At 38.5% G+C, this 19510-nt stretch overlaps 1 protein-coding gene across 1 annotated transcript in view; it reads right to left on the reverse strand.

Moving 5' to 3' along the window:
- The window catches only part of WNT10B (Wnt family member 10B), an 86718-nt gene that overhangs the window by 65943 nt on the left and 1265 nt on the right, over positions 1–19510 (reverse strand). The gene's annotated exons all lie outside the window — the stretch shown is intronic.

Raw genomic sequence — 19510 nt, forward strand, 5'->3', positions numbered from 1 at the left:
TTTAATCCCATCTCCGTCTTTAGTTATCATCATACCTTTTCTTTGTTTAGATATCTGTGATTTAAAAAATGTTTTCTTTCAATAGATTGAGACAGTAGTCCGGTGTAATTTGTGGTACCGTTCTATGAAACTTAACTTTTAAATGGATATCTTTGTAATTAACTCTGTTCATCCTAGTTCATATGCTAATATTCCCAAATACTTCACTGTATGGGCTCAGTAAAAATGTAATTCCCAGGCTCCTCTACTCATTTGATTATTACTATCAATAAATCCTCAGTTAATTTCATATTTTGTTTTAAGACGGTCTTTTCATATTTTTCATCTTCCATTCGCATTTTTCTTTGTTCCTTTGTTATTTTTTTTCCTTTTTCCGTTTCAGAGATATTCATTCCATCTTTTTTGGACATGAGTTGTTTTATATCTTAGGCGCCCTCCACCATATGCCCTGAGTTTACTCTCTTTTAAGTAAGTAATTTGTCTGGAAAAATCTTTATTTACCACAGATTCAATCTTTATGCACCTTCTTGCGATTTGCATTTTGGTGCGACTTTTTCAAATGACGGATATTGCAAACACTCGGGTTTTACAGTTTTTCCTTCCTCTTTCTTTTCTGTTTTTTAGTCTGGTCATTGTATGTCCTCTGTGGCCGCGTAGTGCGTCCCCTTCGTGGTGGTCCCTCTCTTGGCGGTGGCCCTCTCTGGGAATTTTGAGGCGGTAAGCTCCCTTTTTGGGTGGACATTGGCAAATGATGTAAATTTGATTGTTATATGCATTGATGTATGTTATTATTTGATATAATTTGGTTATGCTATATTTTCTATTTTTTATACAGTCTCACGTAGTCATTGGTTAATTCGTATATCCCCTGATGAAGCCATAAGGCGAAACATGTCGGGTTAATATACAAACATGAGATCCCTGTTCAGCATGAACTTTCGCCATGTGACCACCATCACAATGAAATATTAAACATTACTCAACAAATGGCTTTATTTGGTTTTCAATCTTGTCTTCAGTAAACTATAACTTTTTATATATATGGTTTCTATTATTATTTGCAAGCACTGTGATAATCCCCTCCCAACTTCTCTCCCCTTTTTGAATCTTTAAAAATATCATGTTTATTGCAGGAATACATTTTAATCAAATTTAAGTTCAAACAATTAATATTAATGACTTTGCCATAAATATACTCTATGGGGAAATTTAATAAAGAATTTGTGATACTTTTCTGGCAGTATGGTTGCTGCTGTTATCCCTCTTTCAAAGTGTCCCTCTATGTCAAGTTGAAAAGTTGAGAGGTATGCACAAAGGCCAGGTTCACACTATTACGTGTCGGGAACACGTTCACAGTCATGCGAGAGAGAAATACGCTGCTCTTTAGCAAATGCGCAGGGTGCCATGAACTCTTAATGGCACCCTCACGCATCAGCAAAAAATAATAAAAAAAAGGGTTGGGGGCTACTCTCCCCATGTTTCCGAGGGTGGGGTAGCCCATTAAAATGCATGGGTTGTCCTACTTGCAGAACAGAGATGCACAAGTCTGAATTAGGACAAACCGTCAGCAGACAGGATACCATTTTTATGAATGGAGCTCCTGGCTACTGGGTGGAACACAATGTAGACACAAATGAGCTTATTTCTTCTTTCCAATTGTTTTTATTAAAGTTTTCACAAAAGAGAAAAGAACATAAAAGTATAAAACAGTACAACGATTTTCTTTGGTCCATCTCAGCATACAATACTGGTTACAAAAGAGGGAACATTGTCAGGCAGTAGCATATTGCCGATGAGTAACCTATTATGTTGAGCTGTAAGTTACATGAGTCCTAAACAGGGTATGAATAACTTGAACACATGCCCAAAAGAGAAAAAAAAGGAATGCTGAAGAAAAATCAAATAAGGAGAAAACCATGTCCCTGTATGTACAGTATTAACAGGTAATTAACAGCAGTCTATTTGACTCCTTGGACTTCTTCAAACCCTTCACCGATTTATCTGATGAAGAAGTCTCTCCGGACCAATGATGGCTTAGAAGGTATACCAGTATCTGAGAGGGAAGGATAGAAAGAAAAAAGTACAGAGGAAAAGGAAGAATCTAGTGGAGAGGAAGAAAGAACAAAGCAGGAGAAAAGTACAAAGCGTGCACACGTTATGCGTTGTACAAAAAGATCCCTCTGTCCAAATCAGGAAGGTCCTGAAAGGTATTTTTTCCAAGGATCCCATGCTTTCTCAAAGTAGGCCAGCTTATCCTGGAGAATAGCCACCATTCATTCATTGATCATGATCCACGCAAATTTAGTCTTTAAAAGGTCAAAGGGAATCATGGGGGACTTCCAGGATCGTGAAATAGAATTCCTAGCTGCGGTGAATATAAATGCGATTAGGCGTCTCACGTGTCCTGGTATGCTCTCCACCAGCTTCCCCAGAAGGGCCTGCTGTGGGGTCTTGGTTAGATTCACTTGGGTGAGGGGATAGATAAAGGTAAATGTGTGGATCAAAAACTGCCTTACTTTGCTGCATATCCCCCAGGTATGGAAAACTGTTCCCTCCTGACTGCAGCCACGAAAACATCTGGAGGAAGCCCCCAGGACAGAGGACGCCAAACAGGTTGGCACTAAGTACCATCGCAGGAAAACTTCATAATTTGCCTTGATCAGAGACGCATTGATATAAAATTTCGAATTTAAGTTTCCCCCATTCCGCTACTTCCAACTCTTCCCCCAAGTCCTGTTCCCATTTTGCCATGTAAGGCAGTTTAGTAGAAACTTCATGTAATATTGTGTATATCTTTGATATGTGCCCAGTATGCTTATCTACAATTCTACATAGATACTCCATAGGGGTCAAGGAAGTCAGATCACTAGTGCACTTGAAGGTGTTCAGGAGAAGCGATATTTGAGAATATCTAAATAGCTCCCTTGTGGAGAGTTGGGCCTTTTCCTGTAATGCACCTTTCAATAAAAAACCTCTGTGGTCGAGTAGGTCTCCGAGACGAAGAAAACCTTTGTTTGTCCATGACTCAAAAGTTTGAGAACATAGACCTGAAGGGGGGGGGGGGCATTGGGGCGTGAGGGATTTAAATCCATGACTTATCACCAATCTGTCCCACAACTCAAGGGAAAAAGATAGGGTTGGGCATAATATACTAGGTCTATCTCTGCTGTTCAACCACATCAAGTGACTAATTGGAGTGGATGGAAATGGGAAGATTCTACGATGGGCTAGCCCGTTTTGAGTGAAAGCGGATCAATTATGCTTCCCTTTAACTTTAGGGTGAAAAGCATGAGTCTGTTCAACCTGGGTCTCTTGTCCCCCCAAATGAACTTCAAAACCTTCTGCTGAAAAAGACATAAGTCAAACATATTAATTGTTATTGGTAGGGTGCGGAACAAGTATAAAATTCTAGTCAAAATATTCATTTTTACAAAGTACAGCCTGCCGAACTACGAGGGGGAGCTAGATGTCTAGCTGGTAAGATTGTCCTGTAGTTTCCTATATGTAGTTTCCTATATGGGGGGGATAGTTCTTACTGTATAAGGTGTCTATGAAGGGGGTTAATTTGATACCCAAGTAGGGTAGTGCAGCCGCCTACCATTTAAATGGAAAGTTTTGTTGAAGTTTTGTTGAAGGGAGCGAACTGTACGGTCATCTAAAATTGAGAACTTGAGATTCAGCATGAGTAACCTTCAGTCCTGAGATTATTGTGAAATGCGACAACTCACTATAAAGGTTGAGTATGGAGGTGTTTGGAGATGTCAGTAGCATTAAGAGATCATTGGCGAACAGAGCCCATTTGTGTTCCCTATTTCCGCATGATATTTCTCAGATAGCTGGGTTGTTCCTCAGTTTGATGGCTAAAGGCTCTAGCACCAGAATAAATAGGATAAGGGATCGGGGGCAACCTTATTGAGTACCTCTGTGTATAGTGAGGTAATCCGGGCTATATCCCTTGACCGACAATCTGGCTATAGGTTCACTGTATAACGTGCGGATTATTGTAAGAAAATTTTCACCAAACCCAAAACAATCTAGGGTATAAAAGAGGTATTCCCAGGACAGGGAATCAAAGGCCTTATGAAGGTCAAGGGATAATAGCATGCCCTTCCTCTGTACCCTCCCGTCCCAGTTAGACTTAAGAGCTGATTACCTTATTTCTTAAAGAGTTTTTATTGATAAACTTGTTTTCCGGTCTGGCTTCAGCAGAGTGAATCCTGACTGGCTTCTATGTGCTACTATACATAAAAAATTAAAATAAATAAGAACTCTTTATCAAAAGTGTGCACACTATTTTCCCGAAGCATTCACTAAATTTTGTTAATGGTGCATAGGAAGGACAGGGGATATGAGACTGACTTTGAAGTTGGGGATCAGCATGGATTGGGTAACTGAGTTAAGTGTCCCTTTAAACCCTTTTACTAAAAATCACAGAAGAACACAGCTCTGCATGCTGATATCATGCCGATAAACTAAAGAGCCATGAAGAAAACAGTCAACACTGCACTACTTTTTTTTTTTTACACTGCATAAGTAACATTATGAAGGTTCTTTGATATACACTATATTACCAAAAGTATTAAGACACCTGCCTTTACACGCACATGAACTTTAATGGCACCCCAGCCGTAGTCTGTAGGGTTCAATATTGAGTTGGCAAACCGTTTGCAGCTATAACAGCTTCAACTCTTCGGGGAAGGCTGTCCACAAGGTTTTAATTTTGAGTGTGTCTATGGGAATGTTTAACAACTTTTCCAGAAGTGCATTTGTGAGGTCAGGCACTGATGTGGACGAGAAGGCCTGGCTCGCAGTCTCTACTCTAACTCATCCCAAAGGTGTTCTATCGGGTTGAGACCAGGACTCTGTGCAGACCAGTCAAGCTCCTCCACCCCAAACTCACTCATCCATGTCTTTATGGACCTTGTTTTGTGCACTGGTGCGCAGTCATGTTGGAACAGGAAGGGGCCATCCCCAAACTGTTCCAAAGTTCCAAACACAAAGTTGGGAGCATGAAATTGTCCAAAATGTCTTGGTATGCTGACGCCTTAAGAGTTCCCTTCATTGGAACTAAGAGCCCAACCCCTGAAAAACAACCCCACACCATAATCCCCCCTCCACCGAATGATTTGGACCAGTGCACAAAGCAAAGTCCATAAAGACATGGATGAGCGAGTTTGGGGTGCACAGAGTCCTGACTTCAACCCGATAGAACACCTTTGGAATGAATTAGAGCAAAGATTGCGAGCCAGGCCTTCTCGTCCAACATCGGTACCTGACCTCACAAATGCGCTTCTGGAAGAATGGCCAAACATTCCCATAGACACACTCCTAAACCTTGTGGACAGCCTTCCCAGAAGAGTTGAAGCTGTTATAGCTGCAAAGGGTGGGCCAACTCAATATTGAACCCTACGGACTAAGACAGGGATGCCATTAAAGTTCATGTATGTGTGTGTAAAGGCAGGCGTCCCAATACTTTTGGCATTATAGTGTATGCAAAGAGTGGATATTTCAACATTTCAAAAATACATAGAAACCATTTTTGTTACTGATATTATTTATGTTGTGTATAGAACATCCATCTACACACTGCTTGAGGTACTGTATATAAATTAAAACGTGTTTTCTAAAGCATTCGAATATTCACTATGTTCATTAGAGAGGTGTAACTAGGAGACAGAAGCAGGGCAGATGCTCAGGATGTAAAGAATCTAGAACAATATCACACTGGCTGGAAAATTTGCAACGGAATTAAAGCCAAAAAGTAAAAAATTGTAAACATACAGGCTTTTTATTGCAGAAGAGACATACAATGTCCCTTCTTCAATAAAATACACGTATCTGCCTGTTCACAATCTCCTGCAGAATGTACATTGGGCTGCACATGCACAGCACAGTTACATTCTGGCACATTCACTGTATGTCAAGATGAATGTACTCCTGTGTATGCACAGGACTGACATCATCCCGCATTGGCTAATCAAGATAGCCAAAGATTGGCACCTGGAGTAAACCAGAGACAAGGGACAAGATGTTGATGCCAGCGAGGGACCTTGTGGGCGTCAGACCATTGGAACAGAGGTAAGTATCTGTGCCTTTATTTTTGTCTTAAGATCTTAACATATGGTTAAGAAAGGTGAAAAAGTGAACCATTCCTGCAACCTGTGCCAGGATACAACCAAGAGGGAACATCAGGGCAGCTGCAATGCCACAAATAAGATGGGCTGGACAGAAGAAGTATAACCCAAATTATAAAAAAGTTGGGACATGGTGTAAAATCTACATAAAAACAGTATACAATAATTTTCAAAACTCATAGAACCTATATTTTATTCACAATAGAAAGCAAAAAAAAAAACATAACAAATGTTTAAACTGACAAAATGTACCATTTTAAGAAAAAAAATAAAACAAGTTTGAAGTTGATAACAGCAACACATTTAAAACAAAGTTGGGACAGGGCCATGTTTACTACTGTGTAGCATCCCCTCTTCTTTTAACAACACTCTGTACACACTGTGAACTGAACTAAGGAAATCAGTTGCTGGAGTTATGGGAGAGGGATGTTGTCCCATTATTGCCTGATATACTGTAGGATTCCAACTGCTTAACAATCCTGGTTCTTTGCCATATTTTTCCTTTCAAGATGCACTAACTATTTTCTATTGGTGAAAGGTCTGGACTGCAGTCAGGCCAGTTAAGCACCCGGACTCTTCTACCACACAGCCATGCTGTTGCACTGTCCTGCTGAAATATGTCAGGCCTTCTCTAAAGAAAAAGATGTAGTCTGGATGGGAGCATATGTTGCTCTAAAACCTGGATATATCTTTCAGCACTGATGCTGCCTTTACAGTTGTGCAAGCTGCCCATTCTATACACACTAATGCACCCTTATACCATCAGAGATGCAGGCTTTTGAACTGAGTGCAGATAACAGATTGAAAGGTCCCTTGACTTTTTAGTCCAGAGGACGCGGTGCCCATGGTTGCCAAAAATAATGCTAAATTTCAATTTATCTGACCAGAGAACAGTTTTAGGGTTGTCCCGATACCGATACTAGTATCGGTATCGGCACCGATACCGAGCATTTGCCCAAGTACTTGTACTCGGGCAAATGCTCCCGATGCTTCCCCCGATACCTGGACTGTCAGCGGTGATCGGCGCGTGGGGGAGTTACAAGCTTCTCCCCCCGCGGCTTTCAGCTGCTTTAGTGACATACAGCGGTGATCGGTGCTTGTAACTCCCCCACACGCGATCACCGCTGACTGTCACTGCATCCTCCATGCCCCCTCCGTTCCTCTGTCCCCCTCCGTTGTCCCCCTCCGTTCCGCCGTTTCCCTCTCCTTCTCTGTCCCCTCCGTTCTGCTGTGCCTCTCCGCTGTCCCCTCCGTTCTGCTGTCCTCCTCCTCCTTCCTTTGTGAATGGACAGAGTCAACTGAAACATTGTAATCTCCTGTGATTACGATGTCTCAGTTTATGAATGGAGAGGAGCCCCTGTCTTCTCTCCATTCATTTTCAGTGCAGCTGAGGCTGCAGAGAAAGGGACTGGGGAATCTCTATCCTCTGTCTCTTTCTCTGTCTCAAGGAGCAGATATCAGAGGTCTGTTAAGACCCCTGATATCTCACCAAAGCCCCCCAACAGGGCTGATTTAAAAAAAAAAAAAAACACATATTGCAATAAAAGAATAAAAAATTACTGTTATATACTATAATTTTTTTTTTATATTATAGTATATAATTGTAAAAAATAAAAATTGTAAATAAAAAAAAATGCACAGACACCGTTCACCCCCCCACCCCGAAAAAAATAAAGCATTGTTAAAAAAAAAAAAAAAAAAAACACATGACATTAAAAAAAAAAGTATCAGTAATCGGTATCGGCGAGTACTTGAAAAAAGTATCGGTACTTGTACTCGGTCCTAGAAAAGTGGTATCGGGACAACCCTAAACAGTTTTCCACTTTTAAATGAGCTTTGGCCCAGAGAAGACAGCTGTATTTTTTGATCATGCTCAGTAAAGGCTTCTTTCCACGACAGAGCTTTCACTTGCATTTTTGGATGTCACAGCAAACTGTCTTCACAGATTTTTGGAAGTATTACTGAATCCATGCAGTGATGTCTATCAAAGAATCATTCCTGTTTTTAATACAGTGCCATCTGTGGGCCAGAAGATCACAGGATCCAATATTGCATTTCAGCCTTGTCCCTTGCACACAGAGATTGCTCCAGATTCTCATAATTTTTTTGATGATATGTACTGTAGATGATGATAGATTTCAAATCTTAGCAGTTTTACATCGCGGAAAATTATTCTGAAATTGTTCAACATTTTTTAGACACAGCTCACAGGCTGACGAACCTCTGCCCATCTTTACTTCTGAGACACTCTGATTCTGACTTTTTATACCCAATCATGTTGACATTTAACTTAATTAGTTGGAAAATGGTATTCCAGCACTTCATTGTTAATTTAATTTACTTTGCCAGTTTTTGTTGCCCTGTCCCAACTTCTCTGAGACGTGTTGCTGCCATCAATTTCAAAACGACCTTATTTTTTTTCCTAAATGATACATTTTCTCAGTTTCAACATTTGATATGTTTTCTATTTTTGATTGTGAAAAAATAGGGATTTATGAAATTTGTAAATCATTGCAGTCTGTTTTTATGTAGATTTTACATAGCATCCCAACTTTTTTGAACTTGGGGTTGTATTCCTGTACTGCAATAAATACACATATTTAAAATGTAGAAGATGTGACGCCTAAATATGTAGTTGACAAGGATACTAAAATAATATAATAAGTAACTTGGATAATATTACCTGCTATTATATGTCCTTCTGTAAATAATATTGTATTGGTGAAGGTGAAGGTAGTGGAAAATTGGATTTAGGTTTTAGTCAAAATTCTGTATTTTTTTTCAGGGTGAGATTCCACGGCATCCATGTATTCTTTGGCACAGGAAGATTAGTCTTTGGAAAAGAGGGATCTGGGACGGTTAGCATGAAGTTTGGGATCACAGAAAAGGTTAGTTAGAGGGGGCCTTTGAGAAGGGAATATTCGTTAGGAGCTTTGGGTCGACCTCCTTGCACAGAAATGTAATCTAGTTAGCATGAATTTGGTCTAAGGATGATTACTGGAGCAGTTTGGGACAACCTTTCAAAAATAATTACCGTATATCAGCAGACCTCAAGAGATCAGTGCCCACAGTATAGGAAATCCAGCACACTAGTTCTACCCAAAAACCCAGCTGATAAATCAGAGGTAATCCGAGGCTGCGAGGTGCAGTAATGACAGTAATTGGGGAGATCACCTTACATTGTATAGCAGTTATACGTTTCAAGCGCATGAACAGTTATCTGAGAAAATCAAGTTGTTTGTTTCTAAAATGTATTTTGAATTTTAAATAGGGTGACCACAGATTTTAAAATAATGGCAATGAAATATGACATACAGTGCCTTGAAAAAGTATTCATACATCTTGAAATTTTACACATTTTTTCATGTTACAACCAAAAATGTAAATGTATTTTATTGGGATTTTATGTGATAGACCAACACAAAGTGGCACATAATTGTGAAGTGGAAGGAAAATGATAAATGGTTTTCAAAATTGTTTACAAATAAATATGTGGAAAGTGTGCCGTGCATTTGTATTCAGACCCCCTGAGTCAATACTTTGTAGAACCACCTTTCACTGCAATTACAGCTTTAAGTCTTTTTGGGGATGTCTCTACCAGCTTTGCACATCTAGAGAGTGAAATTGTGCCCATTCTTCTTTGCAAATTGCGCAAGCTCTGTCAGATTGGATGGAGAGCGTCTGTGAACAGCAATTTTCAAGTCTTCCCACAGATTCTCAATTGGATTTAGGTCTGGACTTTGACTGGGCCATTCTAACACATGAATATGCCTTGATCTAAACCATTCCATTGTAGCTCTGGCTGTATGTTTAGGGCCATTGTCCTGATGGAAGGTGAACCTCCGCCCCAGTCTCAAGTCTTTTGCAGACTCTAACAGGTTTTCTTCTAAGATTTCCCTGTATTTGGCTTCATCCATCTTCCCATCAACTCTGACCAGCTTCCCTGTCCCTGCTGAAAATAAGCATTCCCACAACATGATGGTGCCACCACCATGTTTCACGGTGAGGATGGTGTGTTCAGGATGATGAGCAGTGTTAGTTTTCTGCTACACGGCAGTTTTCTCTTAGGACAAAAAGTTCAATTTTGGTCTCATCTGATCAGAGCACCTTCTTCCACATGTTTGCAGTGGCTTCTCACAAACTGCAAACAAGACTTCTTATGGCTTTCTTTCAACAATAGTTTTCTTCTTGCCACTCCTCCATAAAGGGCAGATTTGTGGAGTGCATGACTGGCTGTGGATCTCTGCAGCTCCTCCAGAGTTACCATGGGCCTCTTGTCTACTTCTCTGATTAATGCTCCCCTTGCCCGGCCTGTCAGTTTAAGTGGACGGCCATGTCTTGGTAGGTTTGCAGTTGTGCCATACTCTTTCCATTTTCAGATGATGGATTGAACAGTGCTCTGTGAGATGTTCAAAGCTTGGGATATTTTTTTATAACCTAACCCTTCTTTAAACTTCTCCACAACTTTATCCCTGACCTGTTTGGTGTGTTCCTTGGCTTTCATGATGCTTTTTGTTCACTTAGGTTCTCTAACAAACCTCTGAGGGCTTCACATAACAGCTGTATTTATACTGAGATTAAATTACACACAGGTGGACTCTATTTACTAATTAGGTGATTTCTAAGGTGATTGGTTCCAGTAGATTTTAGTTAGGGGTATCAAAGTCAAGAGGGTTGAATACAAATGCACCGCACACTTTTCAGATATTTATTTGTAAAAAATGTTGAAAGCCTTTTATCATTTTCCTTCCACTTCACAATAATGTGCCACTTTGTGTTGGTCTATCACATAAAATCCCAATAAAATCCATTTACGTTTTTGGTTGCAACATGACAAAATGTGGAAAATTTCAAGGGGTATGAATACTGTTTCAAGGCACTGTACATGCCTGTTTTAGTCACTACAGCTGCTCCACTAGATCCCCTATGACTTGTTAAACTTGATCTCGTGACTTTTACATCTTAGCATATTCACACTTACAGAATCATTACCTTTTAAATAGAGAAAAAGGAAAGATGTTTAAATGATTGCTCAGAATTTTACATTTCCTTTAGCTATACTAGCTCAATGCTACTTACAAGGACATCTCTTCACTGGTTATTTGAGTCAAGCCATCAGACACATAAATCGTGAATATTATTTCAGATTTTTCAGTCTTCCATGCACACTGGCTTAAAAACAAAAGTGCAAGTTCCCTTGCAGAAAAAAAAAGCTTATTTTGAGCGCTTTCTGTACGAGCGTTTAGGCGTGTTTAGCATTTTTTTTTCTGCCAGAACACTGCTCTCAAAAACGCAAAACAGAAGGGTTTTTTTTTCTGCCTCCAAATGCTTATGCCTCTAAACATCTTAATGTGCATGGACACATAGGATAATATTGAGCTGAGTGTCTTTTTAAGCCAGCGTGCATTGACCCTTAAATGATGGAATGAGGGGTAATATTTCTGCTCTTGTGTCCAGCACAAATAAACATCTAGCACATTGGTTGTTGGTCATACCGTTGCTCAATAGAACTTTTGTGAAGACTGGAAGTGGGACATGTAAGGTGTATATAACGGTATATTTACAAACCTATGAAATAACTTCTCCATCAAGCAGCCTGATTATCAATAGAGTATTGATATTTAGCAACAGATATACTATATAACTGAAAAATTATCTCATATTTATGATGTGACTTATTCTGGTGGCCTTTGGTAGCCTTTTCTTCAACCTTTGTGATTTCTTGATGGGAAATTCTATGTATGTGTCAACTATTTTTATTACAAGTAGTGTGAAAAAATTAAAGCCAAGGATGTAAACTTGTATTTCCATGGTGGCAGACTAGATGTGAGAAACACTTACACGCTGATATAATTAAACAATGCTCTGTGGGGTCCATTGGTTAAAGTAAATAGGGCTCAGCATGACTATAAAGTTAAGTAATACTAAACCACTGAGTAAGCCTATGAAAGACTTAATAGTAAACTGTACCCTGCATGCTTCTCTAGAGACACTCTGCATGTGGTTACTGAACAGCTAATGTACTAGGGCTGAACAGTACCCTCCGCAGGTGTCTCTGCTTGTCTGGTTAGCTGGAGGTTTGGGTAATCCTTTGCAGGTATCATTAGAGCAGGTTTAATCTTGTTATGTGTTCTTTATAATAGGACATGCTCATTTACTACTATGAATTAAAGCAAAAGCGGAGCAATTTTGGGGTTGGATAATTACATCACTGATATACAAAGGCACGCAAGACATGAAAACATTTTGATAGTTCTTCTTTGAGACGTACTGCATACTGTGGTCTTCTGATCTCATTAAGCTTTCCAAGTGTACACTGATACAAGGAAGGGTGTGTAGAGATTTCAGTTGTGTTCTAAAACTGACTAAATCCTCACAAGGTGTTCCGATACAGTTTGTGTCCCTAAAAAGTGTGATCTGCTCGGGGAGTGGTAATATAAGGTGTTTTAAATGAACTCTTTAAAATGGGAGCACTTGCAAGTGAGCCTAGCTAAGCCTAGTTAAAATATATCTGGTAAAATAATAATAATTGCACTTCAAAAATACATATATTAAAGCATATGTACAGCAAATTGGGGGCATGGGGTAATATGAACATACAAATGCAAGGTAAACCAATATAAGTAAGTACCTTTCACAAGTCTTTTTTCATGCAGTCACATGATCACAATCATCAAACTCATCACTGTTGAGAAGGACGGACGTGCCTAGTCTTTTATGAAGAATGAGATCCTCCATTGTGATTGGCTACTGTGATTTCACCTATCACGCTCTACCTTCAGCGACCTGGGAAGCATGGATCCTTTTCTGCATAAGATCTTCTCTCTACTGTGTGCAGGGTTGGTTGAACTAAGCAGCAAATTGACCACACAACCATGGGTTTGCAGCCATGTTTAGTGTGGTCGGGACAACACAGGAAGCCTGGTAATGCAGGAGACACTGGCAGGATCACCAGGTGTTTTGTCTATATTATTAGTTATAAACAAAAAAAGACTGCAAAATAAATGTTAACTGCTGCTGAGGAATTAAATTTAACCAAGTTATTTTTAAGTGGAAGGCTAGGTTTTTACTATCAAAGCTTAAACCTCTCCCCTATTCTAGCCTATTCTAACTACCCTGTATAAGGAAGATGCTTATCTTTACCTATTCTGGCGGCTCTCTGATCCAGTCACATCAGCCTCTTCAGGGGAGAGGAGAAATCGCTGACAATGACTGAAATGCCTGGGCGGTGACATCGCCCATAGGCCTACTAAAGGACATCTGTTGTCAGCTGTCCCTCCTCTCCCCTAAAGACATCGCTCAAAGCCAAACATGTGACTGGACTGGAGCGCCCTCAGAATAGATATGTATACACATCTTCCTTTCACAGGTAGTTAGAATAGGAGTTAGAATGGGGGTGGGACCAGGTTTAAGCATAGTTAGGAAAAGCATGGACTTCCACTTATGTAAGGTTTACATACACTTAAGTGCTAGTTGTCATGACTTTCACACGTTTTGAAATGCAAGTTTAAGCACTTCAGCCCCAAAAGGATTTACCCCCCTAATGACCAGGCCATTTTTTGCAAAACGGCATTGTGTTGCTTTAACTGACAATTACTCTGTGCCCAAACAAAATTGACGTTCTTTTTTTATCCCTCAAATAGAGCTTTCTTTTGGTGGTATTTGATCACCTCTGCGGTTTTTATTTTTTACGCTAAAAACAAAAAAAGAGCGACAATTTTGAAAAAAAAAATTTTACTTTCTGCTATAAAGTATTTCCAAAAAAAAAATGTAAAAAAAACAAATGTATTCATCAATTTAGGCCAATTTGTATTCTGCTACATATCTTTGGTAAAAAAATCCCAATAAGCATATATTGATTGGTTTGCGCGAAAATTACCGCATCTACAAAATAGGGATAGATTTATGGCATTTTTCTTATTTATTTATTTTTTAGTAGTAATGCCGGCGATCAGTGATTTTTAGCGGGACTGTGACATTGCGCCGGACAGATTAGACACCTAATGAACATTGTTGACACTTTTTGGGAACCAGTGACATTACTATAGTAATCAGTGCTAAAAATATGCCCTGTTATTGTACTAATGACACTGGCAGGGAAGGGGTTAACATCAGGGGTGATCAAAGGGTTAACTGTGTTCCCTCACTGTGTTTTCTAACTGTATGGTGGAAGAGCTCACTGGTACAACACACAGATCCATCTTCCTGCATAGTGTGAACTCCCCTGTCAGAACGGAGATTAGCCTTCTTTGCAGATCCCTGTTCTGTCACTGCAGGGAATGATCGCGGGTGACCAGCAGACATGGAGTCCGCCGGACCTGCTGATTAGCTCCCCACCACTGACCAATGGGAGCGCGCGTGTGCCCAAAGATCGCCGTGTATGAGCCCGACGTACACCTGCGATTTGCGCAGCCGAGCCAACCTGCCGCAGTATAACTGCAAGTGGTTCGAGGACCTTATTCTGTTGATTTATTTGGTAACATGAAAGGCAGTCAAAGCAATTTAAACACTAGATGAGAGACTCTCCTCCAACACACCTCAAAGCAACCAGTTGTGATTAATGTCTTATGCACATTGGACGCCAAAAAACGCCAGTAACATTAGCTGTAGAAGGCTGTAGCTGTAGAATGCGTTTTGCAGCATTTTTGCAGAAGCGTTCTTCAGCGTTTTTTAGCATTTGCATCTTTTAGCTTTTTTTTTTTAGCAAAACTATACACAAAAGCGTATGGCTCAAAAACGCTCATAAACACCGAATAGCCAAGTTTTTTAGCTTTTATCAGCGTTTTTAGCATTTTTCAGAGTTAGAGCGTATTTACAGGTGAAGAGCTTCTCTTAAAACCCACTAGTTCTGGGTTTTTTTCCAGCCAGAAAACGCCCCTGCCAAAAAACGCTGATAAAAGCCTATGTGTGCATGGACACATAGGATAACATGCTGGGAAGTTTACTCGCTGCAGAAAAAAACACCTAAAATCAAAAACAGCAGCTGTAAAAATGTCCGGTGTGTATGAGGCCCTACTGAAGACAATGGATTTCCTAAAGCTGAACTCCAGGAAAACTAAAACTTCTCCTATGCATTGGAGCTGCACCAGAACTGCAAGGGTAAACAGCTTGTTTAGGTCTATGGGATCTGGTGTCTCTCCCCTTCACTCCAGCAGTCTAGGGTCCTCTGATGTCATCAAGAGTGACACAGAGTCCCTAGCCATGCAATGGACATGAGGATAACGAGGAACAATCCTCCACTTGAGTATGGGGGAGTACCATCTGTTGGGGGGAGCAGAGGATCAGGTAACTAACACGCACACTGAAGGGAGAAGTTTTTATTTTGCTGGAGTTGGGCTTTAATGCATTTTTAATACACTGGAAATGCAACTAAATATATAGCCACCTAACTGGCGGGAATGGGCCCACATGTTTTAACTGTGGTCAAACCAGTAAAGAGGGGATACTGACTCAAATACTTGTGCCATGATCAATGCAAATAATAAGTATGTGTAAATGTAGTTATGTAAATGTGAGATAATGAACTAATTATGCAATCAGAAGATCTAAAACTGCCCATTTAGGTTATATTTAGATTTGATCTGTTAGGTCAGTAACATTTACCAATAACCAGTAACATTTACCAATAACTAAACAGTTCAAAGGCTCACCTAAACAATCCATTCCATTTATATTCAACCAGACAAGTCACTGATCTACATGGTCGCTGGTAAAGTTTGCTGATCTAACAGATCAGACTTATGCAAAATCAAACTGATAAGTGGCCAGCAAAGGGTAACCATAGCCATGATGTAGCGGTAAAAGTTCTGACCACTAAAATAATTTTCTTATGAAATATCTTTCCATGAATTAGCATAATAATTTCCGCAGACACCAATAGTTGGCCCATCTCAAGGGGAAAAAACTGATCAGTGGTCAATCGAGATAATGACAGGTGCAAAGAATAACAATAAAACAGGCCTTTACTTGTGTACATTTTTATGGAGTCCTATCAGCACACCTATGCCTCAGTTCACAAAGCTTTAACACAAAGATACAGATAGTAATTTTAAAATCCAAGTTTACTGGCTAAAAATACTACACTTTTGGGAAGATTTGGATGCTTATCCTGATGTTTTATCATTCTGATTTGAGCCTACTGTCTTATTATGTTCTGGGGGTGTTAATACCTTACAGTTCCAATAGAAAGCAAATATCATGGTACCCACGGTCATTCAAGGGGTATTGCTCACAATTGTGTGTATATAGTATCAAGCTCACTAGTTAGACACAAGGATGTAGATTTCCTATGCTAGTCTACACAATGGCAATACTGTCATTTACACATTCAAGTTTCTTGAATTAGAATTTTGTTTCCTAATTAAATATATGCCCCAGCTATAATAAAGTTTAGCGTTTGGATGCACAGGATAACTAGCCTTGTTGAAGTCCTATTACACAGCATAGTTTGAAACTAACTTTTGGTTACACCCTGTCTAATATGTAACATACACATGGCTGATATTGATGATTAACCCACAAACACCAGAGTTTCCATTATACTGATTATAATAATATTGTTGTCAGTAGACAGACATCTCCTAAATTAGTTGTAGAATATAGCATAATGATACATGCTAACAGACTGTGGGAGCTATATGTTGCAATAACGCTTATTAGTCACCAGAAACTAGATAGTGACAGCGGCGGTATAGAAGTGCATGTTCCATCCTGAAAATGTGCAGATACTTCAAAATTCTGGGGACAAAAAACATATCTATCAGAATTACTGTACTATAATATGAAATTGAGCTTTGACATGCTCCATAGCCTAAATGTTAAATGTCACAATGCCACCTACATATCTTACCTAATCAAGGGATCAATGAAACTTCTGTTATGTCCCTCATGGTTCTGTACTGAATCATCTATCTGTTGCAATGGGACAGTAAAGCATTTATTGTGAAGAAGAGTATTTCATAAGAATAGAGTGCGCGATTATGTCATGATGAGATGCTTACTAATTCCGTATTGACTGATAACTAGATAGATGTATTACATAATGGTAAATAGTTTTAAGTTCATTTTAAACCTTAGCTGTATGTATGACTTTTAGAGACTGAAATAGTAAATAAAATACAAACATCTCAAAGTAGATTTAATAACGAGTTTATTTGGCTGATTCATTGAGTTACAGCCAAGAAATCTGTATCTGTCACAGTAATCTCTGAGAGAATTAATGAATCAGAAACCATTATACTGCTCACACCTATTTGCCCCTGTGTGTGCCAACTTGCCAGGGCCATGGGACTGGGAGGCTTTAAGGTGTGCCTGTATCATGGGGTGTATTTCCTTATTAAATTGCTAGTCTATATCTATGATATGAGTTTCATAATATGATCTTGGCAATCATTTATAATTAATTTGAAAGCATGCCTGCTGATGGATATACTGATAGATAGATAGATAGATAGATAGATAGATAGATAGATAGATAGATAGATAGATAGATAGATAGATCGATCCAGAGATAGATAGATAGATCGATAGATAGATTAGATCGATAGATAGATAGATAGATAGATAGATAGATAGATAGATAGATAGATAGATAGATAGATAGATAGATAGATAGATAGATAGATCCAGAGATAGATAGATAGATAGATCCAGAGATAGATAGATAGATCCAGAGATAGATAGATAGATAGATAGATAGATAGATAGATAGATAGATAGATAGATAGATAGATAGATAGATAGATAGATAGATAGATAGATAGATAGATAGATAGATAGATAGATAGATAGATAGATCGAGAGATAGATAGATAGATCGAGAGATAGATAGATAGATCCAGAGATAGATAGATAGATAGATAGATAGATAGATAGATAGATAGATAGATAGATAGATAGATAGATAGATAGATAGATAGATAGATAGATAGATAGATAGATAGATAGATAGATAGATAGATCCAGAGATAGATAGATAGATCCAGAGATATATAGATAGATAGATAGATAGATAGATAGATAGATAGATAGATAGATAGATAGATAGATAGATAGATAGATAGATAGATAGATAGATAGATAGATAGATAGATAGATAGATAGATAGATAGATAGATAGATAGATCCAGAGATAGATAGATAGATAGATAGATAGATAGATAGATAGATAGATAGATAGATAGATAGATAGATAGATAGATAGATAGATAGATAGATAGATAGATAGATAGATAGATAGATCCAGAGATAGATAGATAGATCCAGAGATATATAGATAGATAGATAGATAGATAGATAGATAGATAGATAGATAGATAGATAGATAGATAGATAGATAGATAGATAGATAGATAGATAGATAGATCCAGAGATAGATAGATCCAGAGATAGATCCAGAGATAGATAGATAGATAGATAGATAGATAGATAGATAGATAGATAGATAGATAGATAGATAGATCGATCCAGAGATAGATAGATAGATAGATAGATAGATAGATAGATAGATAGATAGATAGATAGATAGATAGATAGATAGATAGATAGATAGATAGATAGATAGATAGATAGATAGATAGATCCAGAGATAGATAGATAGATCCAGAGATAGATAGATAGATCCAGAGATAGATAGATAGATAGATAGATAGATAGATAGATCCAGAGATAGATAGATAGATAGATAGATAGATAGATAGATAGATAGATAGATAGATAGATAGATAGATAGATAGATAGATAGATAGATAGATAGATCCAGAGATAGATAGATAGATCCAGAGATATATAGATAGATAGATAGATAGATAGATAGATAGATAGATAGATAGATAGATAGATAGATAGATAGATAGATAGATAGATAGATCCAGAGATAGATAGATCCAGAGATAGATCCAGAGATAGATAGATAGATAGATAGATAGATAGATCGATAGATCGATCGATAGATCGATAGATCGATAGATCCAGAGATAGATAGATAGATAGATAGATCGATAGATCGATAGATCCAGAGATAGATAGATAGATAGATAGATAGATAGATAGATAGATAGATAGATAGATCACTAAGAACAGGTCAACCTTTTCATTAGATGGGTTAATTTTTTGCTCTTGGTAAACAAATAAACTGTTTTGTGATTTTCATACAGGGTTAACCATCACATGGCACAGCTCTTGTCATGGTATGTAAGCAGGGAAATTTCTATTAAAAAGTTGAATATAACTCCATAATATATTTGCTATTGTGACATGACACTTTTTATTGACACATCATTGGCAGCTTATATTATAATGATAGAGGGTATACATTGGCTACGTCTACTGGGATCTTTTTACTACATGCTGATATTCTCACCAGCATTACCTCAACT

Source organism: Aquarana catesbeiana, linkage group LG02 (assembly GCF_042186555.1).
Source record: "Aquarana catesbeiana isolate 2022-GZ linkage group LG02, ASM4218655v1, whole genome shotgun sequence".
In the NCBI taxonomy this organism is placed as follows: Eukaryota; Metazoa; Chordata; class Amphibia; order Anura; family Ranidae; genus Aquarana; species Aquarana catesbeiana.